The sequence below is a fragment of the Triticum urartu genome, chromosome 2A (assembly GCF_056163025.1).
Source record: "Triticum urartu cultivar PI428250 chromosome 2A, HENAU_Tu73, whole genome shotgun sequence".
In the NCBI taxonomy this organism is placed as follows: domain Eukaryota; kingdom Viridiplantae; phylum Streptophyta; class Magnoliopsida; order Poales; family Poaceae; genus Triticum; species Triticum urartu.
This window is the reverse complement of record NC_141874.1, coordinates 61575636-61581133: the sequence shown is the minus strand read 5'-3', so window position 1 is coordinate 61581133 and position 5498 is coordinate 61575636. Positions and strand designations below refer to the sequence as shown.

The following is a 5498-nucleotide window of genomic DNA, read 5'->3' as shown; positions in this document are numbered from 1 at the left end:
GCTGCCAGAAGGGTAATATTTGGCACACAACAGTCTCGCGACTAAACTTTCGGGGTGTTCAATTAATCTCTATGCCTGCTTGGCTAGGAGAGCTTGGTTAAAAGCTCTCATGTCCCTGAATCCCATTCCACCCATAGCTTTGGGTAGTATCATTTTATCCCAAGCAAGCCATGCCATTTTCCTCTTCCCATTCTCCACACCCCACCAGTATTGCCTTATCATGCGGGTCAAGTCATCACAAACTGACATGGGCAATTTAAAAACACTCATAACATATGTAGGTATTGCTTGTGCAACCGCCTTAATAAGAACTTCTTTACTTGCCATGGACATATACCTCTCGCTCCAATCCACTAGCCTCTTGCTCAACTTGGCTTGAAGTGGTTCTAATTTACCTTTGTTCATTCTCCCCTCTGGGACCGGAAGACCCAGGTATTTTGGTTCAAATACTTCCCGAGTAACTCCCAATATATTTTTAACTTCATTTGAGGTCGTCACTGGGCAATTGTCTGCAAACAAGATGGAACACTTCGCCGGGTTAATGAGTTGTCCCGTAGCCTCCGCATATGTGTTCAACACCCCCTTGACAATTGTCGCTTGTTCAGAACTCGCCCGAAAGAAGAGCAATGTATCATCCGCAAACAGAAGATGAGAAATTTCCGGAGCTCTTCTACAAATTTTTAATGCTTCTAGGCCATCATCTCGTATTGCTTTATGTAACAAGGCGGACAAAGCATCAGCCACAAAAAGAAATAAGAAAGGTGATAAAGGATCACCTTGTCGAAGTCCCCTTGTCGGTGTAAACTGGGCCAACAACTTCCCATTAAACTTGACTGAATACTTCACTGATTTAACACATTCCATGATCCGGCTCATCCATGTACCTGAGAAGCCCCACTTCAGAAGTGCCTTCTCCAAGAAATCCCAATCGACGCGATCGTAAGCCTTCGAAAGATCCAACTTGTACACACAATAACTCTGACTTTGAAGAGCAGATTGGATATGATGTATACACTCAAAGGCAATAATTGTATTATCAGTGATAAGTCTCCTTGGTATGAATGCACTTTGGTTCTCCGAAATAAGATCCGAGAGAAGAGGCCGCAGTCGGTTTACCAAACATTTGGAAACAATCTTATATATGACATTACAGAGACTAATAGGTCTAAAATCCTTCAGGTCAGCCGGTGAATTTACCTTAGGGATAAGAACTATAGCCGTGTCATTGACTCCTGCTGGCATCTTTCCGGTTGCAAAAAATTCCAATACGGCTGCTGTAATCTCCTCCTTCAATATGTTCCAGTTCCGCTGAAAAAACCTCGCTGGGAAGCCATCTGGTCCCGGCGCCTTAATGGGGCCAATTTGGAATAGCGCATCCGCCACTTCCTTCTCCGTGAATGGCGCATCAAGTAACTCATTCATATGGGGTGTAACCTTTGTATCGATACACCCTAAAAGAGCCTCATATGTCAAGGTAGGATCCTTAGTGTACAACTCCTGAAAATAAGAGCTAGCCATCACCTCCATATCACTAGGAACAGAACTCCATGTACCATCACTTTTGCGCAGTTGCCTGATAAGATTCTTCCTAGCACGCCACACTGCCTTTCTATGGAAATAGTGTGTGTTCTTGTCCCCCTCCTTTAACCAAGTGATACGTGACCGTTGAAGCCACAACATCTCCTCACGGTACAAAAGTTCATCCAAAACAAACATCTTTTCTTTAATCACCGCTCTCTCTTCATTATTTAATTGCAAATCCTCTAGTTATGTACGCAAGCGTTCAATCTGTTTAGAGACATGACCAAAATGTTCTCGACTCCATTCCTTCAGTTCTGTCATAACTGTTTTGAGATTTGCAGCAACATCTCCTAAGTTGCTAGCTTTCTTTTTAGACCAAGCATTAGCTATTACACCGGGGAGAGCAGAATGCCTCTCCCACATAATTTCGTATCTTGCACCACTTCTCCATCGTGAGTACGGTTTCTGCGATTCCATCTGGATCAACAACGGTGCATGGTCTGAAACTGGCGACACAAGATGTCGCACCCGAGCGGCTGGGAACAAATCTCTCCATGCCTCATCCGAGCACCCTCGGTCTAATCGTACTTGGACGTTCCTATTATCAAACTGATTGTTATTGTATGTAAAAGGGACTCCCACAAATCCCATATCCATCAACTCGCAGACTTCCAAGCAATCCCGAAAAGCCTCCATCTGAGCCGGACTACGCTGTGTGCTTGATAGATGTTCATGTTGCCACATACATTCATTGAAGTCTCCGCATACGAGCCACGGATCATTTGAGACCCCTCGCAACCTAGTAAGGTGATTCCACATGTTTCTTCTGTTCTCGACCCTAGGTTCTTCATAAACAAATGTAACCCGCCATTGTTTATCTATCCCCGGATCAAATACCTGTACATCTATGAATCTAGCACAAGCCTCCAGAACTGTCACCTGCAGCGTCTCATCCCAAAACAGACCAAGTCCACCTCCTTTCCCAACTGAATCAACACCTCGGAAGCCACGGAGCCCAAGTCTCCATCGCAGTTTCTCTACTTTTACCACAGCCTGTCTAGTCTCACAGAGAAAGACGAATCGGGGTGAATTAGCCCTCACCAGGGCTAGTAAGTCACGAACTGTCCGGCGGTTTCCCACGCCCCGACAGTTCCAAACAAGATAGTTCATTGCTCCCAGCAGTATTTGCACGTACCAACTCTGATAACCAAAGCCAAACACTCCCGTGAGGCCACACACCAGCACAAGGCTATGGCAATCCCAGGATCAGAACAATACTAGACAGCTTGATGGAACAAGCCGGCTAGGAAACAAGACGACACCTTGGTCATGAAGCAACGTTCACGCAGGAGTCGGAGAAAAAAACAGCCGAACTGACGAACAGACCGGCTGGAGATGATGACGATCCACCTGCCGCACAGCGGAGGGGTCGGACTGGGCAGCGGCGACGCCGCCGCCGAAGTGGCGGCCGGCGGCGGCCGCAAGACCTAGATCGCCTTTTCTATCGCCAGACCTTCACGCAAATAACGCAAATAACGCCAGACCTAGATCATTCGTACTATATAAATGAAGACCATCGGGTACTGGCTGGACAGAACCTCCATCGCCATCTTCTTCCTCGGTCGTGTAGGTGTGCCTAGCTTCAGCAATGGCATTCTTGACAAATCTCATACTACTGCCACTTCTCTTGCTCGCCAACTTCTCTCCTACACCTTCACTGTGCTATGTTAGTCCATATGCTGCAAGGGTACATCAAACTGCTACACAAACATCTGCTTACCACACTTACATTGTGCTCGTTGAGCCACCTCCCCCAGGTGTCGACGAAGAGGGGCATCGTCGGTGGTACGAAACTTTCTTGCCGAGCTCACACATCGGTGAATCTGGGGAGCCACGTCTCCTCCACTCCTACACCGAGGTGTTTAGTGGCTTCACGGCGAAGCTCACAGAGGCTGAGCTCGATGTGGTCGCCAAGAATCCCAGGTTTGTGCGCGCGTTCCCAGACCAAACGCTGCAACTCATGACCACACACACACCGGAGTTTCTCGGACTGAAGAATGGCACCGGATTTTGGAGCGATGCAGGCTACGGGAAGGGAGTGATTGTCGGGCTACTCGACACCGGGATCTATGCATCACACCCTTCGTTCGACGATCATGGTGTCCCACCACCCCCGATGAAGTGGAAGGGCTCATGCAAGGCGGTCAGGTGCAACAACAAGCTCATCGGTGCCAAATCAGGTGTTGGAGATGATGGCTCGTACGATTATGACGGGCATGGAACACACACCTCATCCATTGCCACCGGGAACTTCGTCACCGGTGCGTCAGACCATGGAGTGGGCACGGGCACTGCTTCTGGAATTGCTCCAGGTGCCCACATCGCCATGTACAAGGTGTGCACCAATAGGGGCTGCAAAGTATCCATCATAATGGCCGGCATGGACGCGGCCATCAAGGATGGGGTGGACGTGCTCTCGCTGTCTCTCGGTAGCCGAACCACTGTCAGCTTCATAAATGACCCCATCGCCATCGGTGCATTCAGCGCAATATCCAAGGGCATCATTGTGGTGTGTGCGGCTGGCAACAGAGGTCCCACTCCACGATCGATCACAAACGATGCGCCGTGGTTGCTCACGGTTGCTGCCGGCTCGGTGGACCGGAGATTCGACGCTGGCGTGCATCTCGGCAACGGCAAGCGCATCGACGGGGAAGCACTTACCAAGGTGACAAAGCCAACCTCAAACCCGTACCCTCTCCTCTACTCCGAGGAACATCGTTTCTGCCAGAATGAGGATCACGGTTTCGTTGCTGGGAAAGTAATTGTTTGCCAGGCCACGACACCAGCGAATCAGTATTCTGACATTGCGAGGCTAATGGCTGCCGGTGCGGCTGGCGTGGTGCTTTTCAATAATCAAGCCGCCGGCTACACCATTGCTCTTCATGACTACAAGGCGGGGGTGGTGCAGGTGACCTCTGCCGATGGCATCACCATTGCAGCTTACGCGAAGTCAGCAACGAACGGTGCCGTGGCAACTTTCACATACAACAACACAGTGTTGGGTGTTCGTCCGAGCCCGGTCGTTGCGTCATTCTCTTCCAGGGGTCCAAGCTATATCACCCCCGGCGTGCTCAAGCCAGACATTCTTGCGCCCGGGCTCAACATCCTTGCGGCATGGCCAGGACCTTCTTTCAAAATCATATCAGGTACGTCCATGGCAACGCCACATGTCAGCGGTGTTGCGGCTCTTATCAAAAGCTTGCATCCTGACTGGTCACCGGCTGCCATCAAGTCGGCCATCTTGACAACCTCGGACGTTGTCAACAACATCGGCGACTCGATCTTGAACGAGAGGCATGGTAAAGCCAGTGCCTACGATAGAGGTGCCGGCCATGTGAACCCCGCGAGAGCCGCCGACCCTGGTCTGGTGTACGACCTCGGCGCGACTGACTATGCAGGCTGCATCTGCTGGCTCTTCGGCGACGAAGGCTTGCGGACCATTGTACGCAACTCGAGCTTGACATGCGCGAAGCTGCCCAAGGTCAAGGACGTTCAGCTCAACTACCCTACTCTAACTGTGCCGTTAGCATCAACGCCTTTCACCGTGACCCGGGCAGTGACGAACGTCGGGCCGGCACATTCTACTTACGCCGTCAAGGTAGACTCACCAAGCTCTATGAAAGTGTGTGTCTCCCCAAAGACACTAGTGTTCTCCAAGGCTGGAGAAAAGAAGACGTTCAGCGTGACAGTGATCTGCCAAGGCGTGGGTGCATCGGAAACCTTTGTGGAGGGAAGCTTGAGCTGGGTGTCGAAGAAGCATGTTGTGCGTAGTCCCATTGTCGCCGTCCGTGGAGCAGGAGGTCATGCTCCCGCTCCATCACCATGAACGATGTCCATGCCCTGAGATTTAAGGCTTAGTGTTTTTTTGTGTCAGATCAAACATGGCAATGGAATAAGATTTGTGTGATTGTGTCGTC

The 5498-nt window shown here is 50.2% G+C and overlaps 1 pseudogene; it reads left to right on the top strand.

The window, feature by feature from the left end:
- Nucleotides 1-3125: 3125 nt before the first annotated feature.
- On the top strand, nucleotides 3126-5498 carry LOC125535569 (subtilisin-like protease 4 pseudogene; annotated as a pseudogene).